The sequence below is a fragment of the Anabrus simplex genome, chromosome 4 (genome assembly GCF_040414725.1).
Source record: "Anabrus simplex isolate iqAnaSimp1 chromosome 4, ASM4041472v1, whole genome shotgun sequence".
NCBI classification, from domain to species: domain Eukaryota; kingdom Metazoa; phylum Arthropoda; class Insecta; order Orthoptera; family Tettigoniidae; genus Anabrus; species Anabrus simplex.
Genome location: NC_090268.1, coordinates 7,619,888 through 7,635,740, shown reverse-complemented (window position 1 = coordinate 7,635,740; position 15,853 = coordinate 7,619,888).

Sequence of the window (15,853 nt, the reverse complement as noted above, 5' to 3'; positions counted from 1 at the left end):
CGCAAATATCGAGATAGTCAAATACTACCCCACGTGGAGGCGAGTGCATGGAACCCGAAAACCAGGCGATCTCGACCAAGGTATGATAATTTTTAATCCGCGATATATTGTTGTGATGCCATCGCTCCCGTGTTAGATGTTATCCAATATGCTCTGATGGGAATTATTTTTGTTTAAGTGAGAGTAACAAATATGTGGAGTGATCCTAAGTGGGTATCTGGTGGTGGTGATGGTGGTGGTGGTGGTGGTGGTGGTGATTACTGTTTCAAGAGGAAGTACAACTAGGTAACCATCCTCTATATAACACGTTTTCGAAGTGTCAGATTAGAGCATATGAATCGGAATTCCTATCATCAACTGAATAAATACTCTTGGGATCTTTTTTTTAACTACGTCAATATATATTTTAGCCGATATAATTCCGTGACACACGAAAGAAAAATATCGCTACATTACTGCTTATTATCTCGCCGTCAGGGTATACACAGAGGGAGATTTTGAGGTATATCCCCGCAGAAATGTCTGATTTCTCATCCCACACCCTACCCCTGTCGGTGAGGATGCTAGAATATCACCCAAAGTATCCGATGTCTGTCGTGAGAACTGACTTGGGAGCGTGTGTTGGCGACCACGGGGCCCTTAGCTGGCTCCTGGCATTGCTTCCACTTACTTGTGCCAGGCTCCTCATTTTCATCCGACCTCCCTTGGTCAACTGCTGTTCTTTTACGACCCCGACGTATTAGGGGTCCTTCATTTTCACGCCCTTCGTGGGCCTTCTCTTTCTTTGGCTGATACCTTCATATTTCGAATAATTGTTGGACTCCTTCCATCAAAGAGGTGTTCGCATAAATACGGCAGTTAATACTAGAGATATGGCATTTGCTAACGGCGCGAGTGATGGCGGGTTAAACGTCAACTCGAGTACGAACTGAGGACACTCCGCCTAGTGGTTTGACTACGTCCTTACATCATAAAGACTTGTTGTGAGCCCACGACCCTGACGATGAACTGTCAGTGCTCTTCCAGAACGTAAGTATCGCAGATAAAGCGGAGCACAACGATAAAAGAAACAATAGTACTCGTCGTTGTAAAGCGTGGCTATAAACAAACACAGTCACAACAGTGCTGTCCTTGACTGAACAATAGCCGTATTTGTTGAGACTCCACAAACCCATAAATGGAATATAACATTCACGTTATCGCGGTCACTAGCCCATTGACTGACTGTCTTTATGGCCACCCAGTCCATAGGTGCGTGTTTTCAGTAAAATATCAACGGCAATGAAAGATACCTGCAACTGAACTAGAGTTTCATGGAATGAAGGAAATTAGCTATGAAACATTATCATATGAATGTGGCAAAGGAAATTCTAGGAAGATGAAAACGTAAGGAGGTATGCAGACTTCAGTCGGTAGGGACCTGTCGTAGGAGGCGACTACAAGGAGTAACACGCGACCACGGGACTCTTATCTGAGTCTGCCATTGTTTTCACTTGCTTGTGCCAGCTGTCATATCTGACTTCTCTTCAGATATCGACGGTTATCGCCTAACGGGCGGTTCATTTGCGGACCCTGTGTGGCCTTGCCCAGTTGTACTTCTTCACCACCGCCACTCTATGACTTCAACCAACTGTAGGAAATGACCCCACACATTCCTAGCTATAACATTTAACACTGAAAAAGAATGCAGTTTCCAATCAATGAGGATTTTTAAAAAATGGCTTTTGGCCCCATCAGTCATACAGCCCCGGATGCTCACAATTCATGACTTGCACTTTTCCTTCGTCATTAAAATCAATACAAATTTTTTAGTAAATAAGAGAAGTAAAAAACCTATACATTTTATATCTTAATCACGATTTTTGAGAAATTCGTCTAAAATTACATATACTCTTTGGTTGACAGGTGAAAGTAGAATTGGCATGCTGGTTGGAAACAATCACTGAGTTATACTATCGCTTCTTTGCTATCGTAAATGAGCGATGTGAATCGAGATATCATCTGAAGTCAAGGCAAAGAGAATAAGTATAAAATAGACAATGGCCCAGCCAATGGATTCGAGTGTTCATCTTTTATGTAACAGAACAAAACAGTAACGGCATGTAGTTTTTCAATTCTTTCAAATGTAAGGAGCACAGTATTTAGGTTAGTGGGGATCTTTGAGAAAGTTTCTTCATTTAAAAATACAGATGAAATTAAGTTTTGCACTGGTCCTCCTACAAATAGCCGGAGGGCTTCCCGGAAGTAACGTTTGCCCTAGACATACATTATTATCAAGTAGTAGCAGTCTGGTGAACACATACCCATGATATATAACTATTTCATACACATGAGTGATGTATTGGATGATACGGATCGTAATTATTGAACTCAGAAAAAGAAATTCTAAGGCCAGCAGGAAGTACTTTCGACCTTCGAAAAAGGCATACAAAATAGGAAAATTGACTGATGTTTCCATCAGTCGTAAGGTTGCTTTTGAGCAAGTTCCCAGTATGTCCTATACAGACGGACGAATACGAAGCTGTCCAGTAGTGGTGTGAAAATAGACCTCCGTATAGGAACGTGAAGGTGTCACATGTGGATGGAGGATGCGCGTGGTTCCTTCATTCTACAGTATGTCGCAATACCGCTTCTGTGAACAGCTTGTTCGAGTGTGCGCCTTTTGACTTCGAACTGTTCACCAAACTCCGGAAACCATAGAATAAGCTTCAGTGGAGTGGGAGTCGGAGTTCAAGAGGACAAAAAGAGGAAGTACGTATTGGAATAATTAACTACGGGAAATTTTAACTTCTTTAAAATAAGAAATAGGAATCTGCCACGTGGGCGACAACTGAGAGGATTCCTCCAGCCGTCCTTCCGACGACTAAATATTGTAGTAATGTCGGTATCGGGGATTGGGTGTTTGTGGCATCTTTAGCACGGGATTCTCCGTCTACGCTGCTGTGCATATTTTTCGAATAGAAAAATAATACTGATTTACATTTTTTTACGACACAGATAGGTCTCATTGCGACGATGGGACAGTTACGGACTGGGAATGGGAAGGGAGCGATCGTGGAGTTTATTAAAGTACAGCCTGGTGTGAAAATAAGGAAACCACGGAAACCCATGTTGGGCCTGTTGACAGTGGGGTTCGAAGCGCACTAACCGCACGGCCGTATAAGTATTGCGTTGATATTTGCCCGGTAATTGCGCATTCTCTGCCTGTGTTGTTCTTCGCTCACCTTCGTACTTCCTAACCTGAGACGTGTCTGTTCTTCCAAGTCTCGTTCTGTTCCTGCGTTCACGCTCGACTCATTGGCTGAATGGTCAGCATTGAGGCCTTCGGTTCACAGGGTCCCGGGGATGTTAATTGCGTCCGATTAATTCTTCTGGCCCTGGGAGTGAGTGTTCGTGTTTTTCCCAACACTTTCCTCTTCATATTGAGACAACACACTACAGTACCAGTGACCACAGAAACACGCATTTGTGATTACATCCCTCCATATAGGGTTGCGTCAGGAAGGGCATCTGGTCGTTAAACCGGGGCAAACCCACATGTGCGACAGGTGTCGGAAACGCGGTAGATTCACCACTTAAGCAACCAATATCTGGGCTATGTAAAGTAAACAAACAAATTACTAGACGCAGAGCAACATGCATTATGAGGAGTTCACTTGCTTCGTGAAACGTCGTTTCAGGTAAAGAAAACTACAAGATCATCTTCATCGCTAACTAAAATAAAAAAAACCTGAAGGGCCATGGTCGACCAAGCGACAGCTGCTCAGCCCCAAGGCCTGCAGATTACGAGGTGCCGTGTGGTCAGCATGGCGAATCCTCTCGGCCGTTATTCTTGGCTTTCTAGACAGGGTTCGCCATCTCGCCGTCAGATAGCTCCTCAACTGTAATCACGTAGGCTGAGTGGACCTCCAACGAGCCCTCAGATGCAGGTAAAAATCCCTGACCTGGCCGGGAATCGAACCTAAAGCCTCCAGATAAGAGGCATACATGCTACCCGCGGGGCTGGCTAACAATGACTACCTACAGAACATAAATCACTGATCCCGCTCAATAATAATGTCCGCTTCTGTGGAGTAGTGGTTTGTGTGATTAGCTGCCATCCCGGGTTCGATTGCCGGCTCAGCCACGAAATTTGAAAAGTGGCATGACGGCTGGAATGGGGTCCGTTCAGCCTCGGGAGCTCAACTCAGCCATCCTTGAAGTGGGTTTCGGTGGTTTTCCACTTCGCCTCCAGGCAAATGTCGGGATGGTACCTAATCTAAGGCCACGGCCGCTTCCTTCCCTCTTCCTTGTCTATCTCTTCCAATCTTCCGATCCCCTCCATAAGGCCCATGTTCAGCATAGCAGGTGAGGCCACCTGGGTGAGGTACTGGGCCTCCTGCTCAGTTGTATCCCACGACCGAAAGTATCACGCTCCAAGGGCAGTAGAGGTGGGATCCATCGCTGAGTCAGAGGGAAAACCAACCTTGGAAGGTAAAAAGATTAATAAAGAAATAATAATAATAATAATAATAATAATAATAATAATAATAATAATAATAATAATAATAATAATGTACATGGTAACCGAGTGATATCGGCACTAGCATCAGGACGGATGGGGTTTTAATCCCAACCAACGAACAGGAGATTTCTGAAATCAAAAGTCCCATCACACTAGTTCGGATTCCAAATAAAACTCTCGGCTATATTCTCGATATCAACAGGCTTATAAAAGTACAAAAAAGCTTCATTTTCCTCGACAGTGCTGAGAATTACTGTACACTTATTTATAGGTTTTATTTATTGGACATAGTGGTGGTGGGGGGGGGGGAGGGGGCGAGTGTTGGTGAGCGTAAGGTATCAAGGTATCAACTGCCGACTCCATAAATATAGGCACGAGACGTCCAGATTTACATGGAAACCAAAACACAGGGCTATAATATTTCATTTCAATAGTCTCACATGTCTGGGTCGGTATTCGATACGGCACATCGCACGTCAAATTCACAATACATGGCATTTTGGTCCCGAACTTCAGTTCCCTCAGTCTAACCAATGTCGATGATACATCTGGAACATGTACTGGTTGACGCAGGAATTTCAAGTAACGTTGCCCGCGCACGCTCACTACTCACTGGACCAGCTACTACAGATTCCATAAACTGAGTTTGAATTAACAGAAAACATCGAAGCTACATTTAATGACACTGTTCTAAACATTCAGGAAGCTACTTTGATCCACCTTGCCTTACAGCTGGAGCAGGTGCATTATAGACGCACATCAATAGCAATCAACTGAATGCTACGAGTGGAACACAACATACAGATGTTTACCGGAACCACGGAGTATCAGCCGGGAGGAGGAAGAGTACACACACGTCACTGTGTCACGAGAAGGGAGTGGAACAAGGGACATGACTGCATATTGGCCAAACAAGCGCTCCGTTGCTGTTCCAGACCGCCACAAAATGTTACTAGCTCTCTGTGATGCACGAACTTTAAATGTTCTTCCATTAAAACTGGTCCTGAAACCTCAGCTTACCCTCTTTCAAACCCTTTAATCCTTTCATTTCTATATGGCATTAAAAACTTGCTCACAGCGGAGTCGCAAGGAACCAATCCAAATTAGATAAGTTTCCGCATTACACAAAATATAGTTTTTTGCCTTAAAGCAGTAACCGGTAATTTTAAATCTTACTGTAATGGTCATAGCGTCCGCCATGTCAACTGGCAGTGGGCCCGGCCCGGCACCGTATAGACCCACCCCTTATGCTTCAACTGCGCCAATCACTAGCAGCGCTTAAGGCTAGGCAAGCCGCACTCGCTTCCGCTCGCGGTCCTGTCGCAGAGGAGTATGGAAATGACTCCACGATGACTCAAATGACTCTTCGGAGGCAACACGCCATTATTATTATTATTACTCCACGATTGATCTGGAGTGTTCCATCTCGCGATGTTCCCGGATCCATCCAGCATCCGGACGATTCTAGAAGAGCCAGCGCAGGTATATAAGAGAGGAACGACATGCCTGGAGTTGTGAGAGTTAGACTGAGTTAGAAGTTGGCGTGGTTCAGTCGTGAGCGACTGCCAGTGTAGTGAAGTATGTGAACTGCCGTGATTATCGGACTAGTGTGCTACAGTGCGGACTGTCGGCGAAGGAAAGAACGTGTAGCCGTGCGACGCGGGACCTTGTGTGTGAGTGTAAAACTGTGTAGTGTGAGAACAAGTGAGAAACGAAGGGAGAGAGCACGCGAACTGCATAAGTCTGTGTTATGAGCAAAAGTTGTGTGTAGTCTTGTGTAGTTTAGTGCGTAGCTAATAAATCTTAGTATTGAAGCTACCAGTCTAGTGTTAATTGATCATACTACCCCGCCAACTCGTTACATTATTTGTAGCTTGGCTATCCAGATTACCTGACTGGTGAGAGGCCGGCGTACTTCTGTCTGAGCCACGCAGGCTATCAACAAGTTTCAGGAGGAGGGTGTTCTTCAGAAAGGGTCTAAAGCACAAACACAGATGTCTCAGTTTTACGGTTGCATGGTTATTCAGAATTCTCCAGTCGGGAAAAAGACTACTCCTCATACTGCTGAAAACTGGCTAGAATAGTATTATTGTCTGTTTACATTCGAATAAAAAAAGGAAAGCAAAACAAAACAAAGCCATTTCTGTGAAAATCCTTCGACGAGTCGAAAGCAAAGACGTTCACTACCCATAACCTCGCCACGTGGTGCCAAGCCCAGCACAGTTAACCTGATGCTCATTTTTGGTGCAAGCTGAGTGAACCTCATGGCAAGGTGCCTCTCGAGAAGTGAAAGTCCCGTTTGCAAATTTTTCGAATGGAAAACCGAGTGTGCCAAACAGCCAGCTCGTTCACGTTACAAGTAATGTAATAAAAATATCGAAGCTCCTTACATAGCTCAAGAATATAGGATTACTTTAATTATCCGAGCTGATTTCAGTTATCTACTACACGTAGACTTGCGTTTAAAACATTCTGAAACACCTTACATGTTTATTTTAGAACAGAAAAATCTCATCAATCGATAGGAAATTAGACGAGAATTACGAGTACCAAGGGATTTCATCGGAAACTGCTTATGATTCCATGTGTCTCACGAGGTGTGTACAGTCGCTCAAAAAAATAAATGAGCGCGTGATATTCCTCGCAGGTACATTCTTCTCTTGAGGGTATGCAAAGTGTTTGGAGGGGAATAAACCGAGCGACTGGCTGCGGGGTTTGTCAAGTACCTGTCAGCTTGCGTTTGGGAGATAGTGGGTTTGATCCTCACTGTGGGCAGCCCTGAAGATGATTTCCCATTTCACATCCGGCAATTACCTTCATTAAGGCCACGGTCGCTACCTTGTGACTCCTAGGTCTTTTCTATCCCATCGTCGCATAAGACGTATCTACAAATTGTAAAATACACTGATCAGTCAGAACATTATGACAACGTTTCAAACCACATCCCTGATGTTTTAGATCGGGTTAAGATCTGACGAGTTGGGGGCCAGCACATCAATTGCAACTCGCCACTGTGTTCCTCGAACCACTCCATCACACTCCTGGTCTTGTGACATGGCGCATTATCTTGTTGACAAATGTCACTGCCGTTGGGAAACGTGATGGTACAACAATTGTGTGCGGTGAACATACCCATTACCCCAGCTGCAAAAAAGTTTTAAATATACAGTATGTACCTATTCTATTCGTACGGGCTGTTTGCTTTAGTACTTCAACACACTGCCAGTAATAAACTGAAAAGGATTTTATTCACTCAACATACATTCAACAAAGCCTTCAGAAAACATATATCTACTGTATCTGTCTGCAATCATGTTAACCACACATACAGCTTCTAATAAAGTAAAGCGCGCCCATAATCTTGTATCATTCCTATTCGTACAAGCAAACTGAACACTTGAAATAAAGGGTTCCTGGAACATTTTATTATCTACTGGAATGTCCCCAAGACTTTTTAATTGCCTGACATCGTCGCCGCATTGAATACACTAATGCCGGGGCTGATTTTCTGCCATTCCTGAAGACTCGCGCTTTCAAGTTCCTCCTTCGTACGCACACGTTGCCTACGGACATTCCTCTTCAATGTAGCCCAAAGATGTTCGATGGGATTTTAATCCGGAGACTGGGAAGGTGTTCTGAGCTGCTTAGGAATGTTCCAGTTCAACCGTGTCTTTTAAATATCAGCAGCGTGTTTTGGTTCATTATAATGCTGGAATATATAAACAGGTGGCATCCCCATATTTACGGCACTCTGCTTCACTTTTGCCCGCGGGATTGCATTGTTCATTATTCCGCCGATGAAATGTATGTTACGCACACCTCTGGCCGACATACAGCCCCATAACATTATAGACCCACCACCGTATTTTACAGTTGGGAGTGTATTCGCCACATCATTGTCCGTACCAATTTTTCTCCATATTCTGTGGATGCTATCTGACCCAAGGAAGGTTTATTTTTGTCTAATCAGACCAGATAACATAATTCCAGAATTCTTTCTCCTTATTTATATGCTCCTTAGCGAAAGTCAGTATAAGCCGTCTGTTTTTTGTACTTACGTATGGCCTTTTCCGAGGGATTCTTCCATAGTACCCATGCCGATACAGGATGCGACGGGTGGTGGAGTTGCTGATCTTCTTTCCAGTTCATTTCTCCGTGAGTTGCCTCAATACTGGTGCACTTAATTTGGAATCTGACTTTATAAGCCGAACAACAAGCCGTTCTTTCCTTTCAGTTAAACACTTTCTCTCCGGTTTCCTTGGCGTGTTCTTACTAGTGCCTTTGTATTTAAATGTATCAACCACATATTGCACAGTAGAATGTGTTCTACTGACCAGCTGTTCAATCTTTCGTAATGAAAGTGCTTTAAGTGCCAGTTTAAGTATAGTGTTCTTGAGCTCCATACTTATATCTGCACTCCTACCGATGTCCAGCACAGATACACTAGGAAGGAGACTATCGCACTTGACCAGTCGTATGCCCTCACTGAGACTTTTCCGTGCATCGCAACCAAACGGTGGGCATCATCATCTGTACGAATACAACTGATACAACCGTTTGTCGATGCCGGCACATTAATATCAAATCTTGTAATAATAATGTTATTTGCTTTACGTCCCACTAACTACTTTTTTAAGGTCTTTGGAGACGCCGAGGTGCCGGAATTTAGTCCCGCAGGAGTTCTTTTACGTGCCAGTAAATCTACCGAACGGGGCTGTCGTATTTGAACACCTTCAAATACCACCGGACTGAGCCAGGATCGAACCTGCCAAGTTGGGATTAGAAGGCCAGCGCCTTAACCGTCTGAGCCACTCAGCCCGGCATCAAATCTTCTTGCCTGTATGTAAATAAGTATGGTTTTCACTAACGAATTGTCATTGACAAACCATGTTTTTATCAGCAATGTACGTTTTATTTCACTTTTTCAATCGTTAATGTGAATATACGAGACTTGATAATAAATTGAAGCCTGTACGAATTACAGAGACACATACTGTATAAACAATCGTAGGCCCACTAAAGTCGGCATTACCATTTTATAAGGCTGTATTTTTCGTGGAAAGGTCTAACTGAGAAAGATCTTTCAAGAATATTTTCAACCACACGCTCGCACATACTTCCACGGTAGTGACGACACCGTCATAACTTAACCTATAGCAGATTTTAAACAGTGTGCTTACAGTTTCATCTAGTCACGCTTCATGCTTTTCACAAGAATACACTAGGACTATTTGTTTTTTACTTAAAAAACTAATCTAAACTAATTAGCAAAATTTAACTGGTATATTATCGTCGTTGAAGTTTCACTGGCAAACTGAGTGTACGTGCATCAAACGAGGGAAAGTATTTGTCACAACGTACAACACACGTTATATTAATGAAGAATGCCACAAAACTCGCGAAACCTTCACCTATAATCCAAAAGGAACACTACAAAAATTCACTATATACCACCATGACAGACAACCATTCGCGCTTAACGCTGGCCAACCTAAATATTTTTCTGCGGCTATTGGAACAAATACTCTACACGTGCGATCAATGAAATGCTCAAAAAAAAACTGTATACATGCCGAAACCCAAGACTAAAATATATTCTTCTAGATTACAATTGATTTCATATATTGGCTCTATTTTTATTAGCATAACGATGTGCAAGTGGCTATACTGTTAACATGTTGATCTTTTTTCTCGCAGTCCCTAGTGTGTGACGCTGAAGCCTTCGAGAGTCAAGTATTAAAACTAACATTACCTTACCTAAGCTAACTGGCCTGCCGCCATAAATTCTCTCGCGGGAGGGCCTATAGCTCCGCCCTCTCTTCCAGGACAAGGAAGCTTCAACTGCATGCGTCACTCCAGCGACCTTAAATTTCGCTGGGAGTAGCTCTCTATCGCGCCGCCAAGGAAACCCAGCTCGCTGGAGAAGCTGAACTGCAGTAGTGTGAGCGGACTGTCGTGACAGCTGTACTTGGCTTGGCTTAGATGTTCCCAGTTTTTAAACATTATAAAACATCAGAAAAAGCGTTCTAAGGAATAATTAGAAAATGTTAATACAAAGTTCTTTACCCCAGCAGCGCTGGGGTGGATGAGGTTCAGCGCACGCCACTATACTGTATATAGATAATAAGTCTGATGAATGCCAGGAACGAGCAGTTAATATTTAAACGTGAGCTAGATTGTGGTACTTCGCGACCTCGAAGTGAAATGAGATCCTTGCTAACTTAGTAGATAGTTAACGACGTGAAAGTGCTGGTAGGGAAACCGAGAGCTCACCTCCACTAACAGCGAGCCGTCCATTCTCCAAATGTTTCAAAGGCATTCGCGTATGAAGTCAGATGAATCTTCGAAGTAAGTTTTTACGACCGGATGCCCTTCCTGACGTCACCTTCACCAGAGGAGATGAAATGAACGACGTGATATATGGTAGTAGGAAGGGAGAGGGTGAAACATGGTGCCGGCACATAGCCTAGTCCTGTTGAATAGCACCACGCGGTCTGCTCAAGGCTTAACGTCCCCATCCGACGGACGAATCACCATCAAGAGCGCCACATGCCATCACTCCATATGAGCAATGGGAAGAGGTTTGGAATTTAATTCAGGCGTTTGGCACGCAATCTAGTGATTATAAATTGTATACCACCAGCTCTCCTACTCTACCGGCCAACAATCTGATAGTAAACATTTTTTCGAGCAACGGGATTCGAACCCGCTTACCACGGCGTCGTTCCATACAGACTTCACGTCTTAACGATCACGGCCACCAGGCGGGCTAATAATAATAATAATAATAATAATAATAATAATAATAATAATAATAATAATAATAATAATAATAATAATAATAATAATATCAGCACCTAAATGAACTCCTCTATTGGTGAAACAGTGAAACTGAAACTACACCAACTTGGAACTTTAATCAGAAGATGTCACCACTGAAATATTGAGTAATTTTGTTATTGTGCAGTTTCCTAACCTGAGTGAATTTCTACTTGTTTTGTTTGACATTCATCAAGAAGTTTGGACATTCTTCCACAGATGACACCACTGAAAACTATGATCATGCACCCTGGTGCGAACTGAAAGAACTTATGATTTAAAGAAGTTTTGTATTTCTAGATTTTTGTAACTGAATGGTGTTCATTTATTTTTGTGTTGGCAATTCTTCCTTTTATTTCTACCAGTTTTGAATCTAGCCAATCCCTAATTTTTGTAATTAATTTCCAACCAATCCCGTATTTCTTCTTCACCTCGTGTTTAAGCAATAAAATCAAGAGGACGTGTCCTGATTCATCTTGAATGATCTCGAACCTTCCTTGAGGGTTTATAAACTGCGGCTTTTCTCGTCTCTTGGCCAATTGATCATCATCTTACTACGTGTGTGTGTCAAAGCAGGAGGTGGGCGGCCTCTTTCTTCGGTCAGCAGTATATCTACAAGGTAATGGCCACATAACATCTTTCTTTCTTGCTAACTCCGCAGTTTAACCCGAGGGAAAGGTCCGAATCGTTAACTATGTAACCTTCTTTTCTAAAAATGTAACTTTCTGCCGGCAAATGTAAAAACATAAATCTTTAACTGTTAATCGGGGATAGAGAGTGAATTACCCTCTCGAGCTCCCCTTCAACTTCGTTTGAGGTGACTACGTTTTTCTCTGACTGTTTTTCCTACTGTAATGTGTTAATGTAATTTCTTTATGAGTCACCTCAGTAGTTTGGTAATAGCCCCTGTTTCATCGGCCTAGAGCCCCTTAGATTTTTTTGTGTTCATATCTAGGAGAGCAAGTACACGCCTCCATTCATTTTGTGTTCGGGCCATTAATTTAACCTGTTATTCTCATTCCACGAAGGCCCAGTAGGTTGGGTATTTCATACCCCTGTAAAAGTAAGTTCAATTTTGTAAATGGTGGTTTTTTTTTTTGCTAGGGGCTTTACGTCGCACCGACACAGATAGGTCTTATGGCGACGATGGGATAGGAATGGCCTAGGAGTTGGAAGGAAGCGGCCGTGGCCTTAATTAAGGTACAGCCCCAGCATTTGCCTGGTGTGAAAACGGGAAACCACGGAAAACCATTTTCAGGGCTGCCGATAGTGGGATTCGAACCTACTATCTCCCGGGTGCAAGCTCACAGCCGCGCGCCTCTACGCGCACGGCCAACTCGCCCGGTAAATGGTGGTTTGAGAGACCAGAGAGTGATGTAATGTTGCCTTGAGTAGGCAGTAAGAAACTGAGAGCCTGTCAGCTCTTTTTCAAATTTTGTGATTGTAACGAGTGCCTCTGGAAGGCTAGATATTGTATTTTGGGAGCAAGTGGTCCATGAATTAGGGGATTTCTGCCTTTGAATAAATTTGTGCTCTTTGTAAATTTGAGCTTGTAACTCAGGAAATGTAAAGCTAGGGGCTTAAAACCCAAAATGTTAAGGTTCTGAGTCTTGGATTTTTCGCAATCTTGTTTAATGATTGCTACTTGTACCTGTAATATTGGCATGAAAAATTTGTTAAGTTTAAAGTTCTCAAAATATAACCTTCTGTTTAAGTTTTAAATTCTATTCTTGACATTGTAGTTAGACCCATTCACACCGGCACCTTCTTTCACCTCTGCGTTCCACGGGAAACCCCGTAATAATAATAATAATAATAATAATAATAATAATAATAAATCACCGAAAACATCACTAAAGAGTACCATCTGTTTCGCAGAAATGACAAAAAAAGGAGATGACTTAATAGTTTATTCAACTATAGTAATTACAAGCGGAATGAGAGTTTAACGGGATTATGGGTCTGAGTAAGTAAAAAGTAATTAATTACTAGCTTAGTTCAAATTAAGTACGTAATTACAATTACCATAAAAGTAATCGTCACACACAAGTAATCCAATAACAGAACATTGACTACTGTCGTTAGTGCACAGAACAAACAGAACTGAAACTAGGCTCATGAATACCCTTCTTCACTATGTTCCCCGTCATTATTTTTATCAATTCCAAACTTACTGTGGTCTTTGGCCTAGACTTCAGGTCACTGAATAATAATAATAATAATAATAATAATAATAATAATAATAATAATAATAATAACAATAATAATAAAGTACACAGTTAAATTCATGGGGGAAATCTCATATCCATTTGAAATTGAAACGGTTCTAAGACAAAACAACTGCGTCCTTGAAAAAGTGATACAAGAATGGCGCAAACAGAAACTAGTCCACAAAATTGACCAACCACTCACTTCAGGACATGAAAAGTAGCAACAGATTGCTTAGCACTTGCAGAAGCCCTAGCAATCTTAACCCATTACATTTCAACAGCCTAAACTCAGACTGAACTTCTGAAAGTAACTGCGGAAAGCAGGAAAGCAGACATTGTAAACATTGAGAAGAAGGAACGGAAAATCATAAGAAAAATTCTCGGCCCAAAACTCGCCGACGGACATTACCGACTCAGAGGCAGACACAAATATTGACAGTGAACACGCAGGCTATGAACATATTAAAATAATGCAGACTTACCAAACAAACAGATTAATTCTATGAAAACGAGAGTAAAGCCAAAACAGACAAAATTCAATGAATTGGCGTTATTAAAGCTGATCTGAAATAACACCAGCACGGGGTAATCACCAGATCCAAAATTCACAAATGGCAAGTTGACCAAAAAGACGACCGGAACAGCCTGTTGTGAAGAAAGAAAGGACGCCCACAGTAAAACAATTCAAGGGAAGGCCAATGCACGCCTTATTACACAGTGACATTAGAAAACGCAGGTGAAGATTCTGCGGACAAATTACACCGGCACAGGCGAGACTGATAGATGCATACCGTATATAGTCTACAATAAAAAAACAATAATAATACAAAAATAATTAATAATATTATATGAGTAAACATAAACACTTAGCCAATGTGATTAGTTTACAGGTTTTTTCTTAAAAAGGGCAGAGCATAGCGTACAAGATAGCTGAAATGGCGTATGGCTTTTAGTGCCGGGAGTGTCCGAGGAGAAGTTCGACTCGCCAGATGCAGGTCTTTCGATTTGACTCCCGTAGGCGACGTGCGCGTCGTGATGGGGACGAAATGATTAAGAAGACGACACTTACACCCAGACCCCATGCCAGCGGAATTAACCAATTATGGTTAAAATTCCCGACTCTGCCTGAAATCGAACCGGGGACCCCTGTGACCAAAGGCCAGCACGCTAATCATTTATCCACGGAGCCGGACTATAAGGTAGCTTAAAATATGATAAACCGGGCGAGTTGGCCGTGCGGTTAGGGGCGCGCGACTGTGAGCTCGCATCCGGAAGATAGTGGGTTCTGAACCGCACCCCACACTTACCGACCAGACACCTACGCGTAAAAAAACACAAGTCGGAGGAATTGAGGCGTGGACCCCGACTAGGACAGGCAGACAACAGCCCCGAACTGGAAACGGCGCTCTCAACCCTCAATAATAATAATAATATAAACAATATAGTGACTGGGGCAGTACTACGGCTACTAGCAATAAACTCCAATTAAAATTAAAATGAGGGTTTATTGGCAAAGTAAACTTTAAAACATGAAGCAGGAAAATTAAGTCAATAACCAATACGAACCAATGGACATAAACGTGAACATACCTTCTCAAATGTACGTCTCAACATCGTGGCGTGAGCTCAACTTTACTGTTAATTCAACACTCAAGATGTTAAAACTGGCTCACTGACCTCGTTACATTAAGTATTAATACCCTTGCCGTGCAGAGATTCACATTACTCATATCACACATCTTTATGCTGCATTATCCACTCAACAATATTTCTCACCTTCGCAAAAGACGAAAGCCCACGCGTCCAAAGAGGTTAAAAACAAGCGGGCCAGAGATTTAGAAAGGTATCAACATGGCTCTCTGGACCAAAGAAATAATAAACAAGGAGATTACAGGCAAACAGGTAACTTAAATATAAGAAGATAAACATGGCTGCCTCTCGGGCAGGCAAAAGTCCAAGGCGGGGACACGACAAAACAAATAAAGCTGTACCAAGAACAAAATAGAAGGTACACAAGCAGGATTAAAAATGAAAATAAAACTAATCGACAGGTCATCTATTCTCTTCGCTCAGTCACTCGAACATTCACACTATGCCGGTGTCGGGATGTAATAATGCGAGCGGCGATCATACACCAATTCAAATAATATGACTCACATTGTTACACTCATAGGTCTCGCATATTTCCACTAGTGTTGTGCACTACTCAAGCAATTAGCACAGGGAAAACAGACAGAGAGAATCACGTACCAAAACCCATCAGGTCCGAGCTTCGTACGACCCGAATGAAACTTCTAGTCGACACGAAAGTCGTACATTC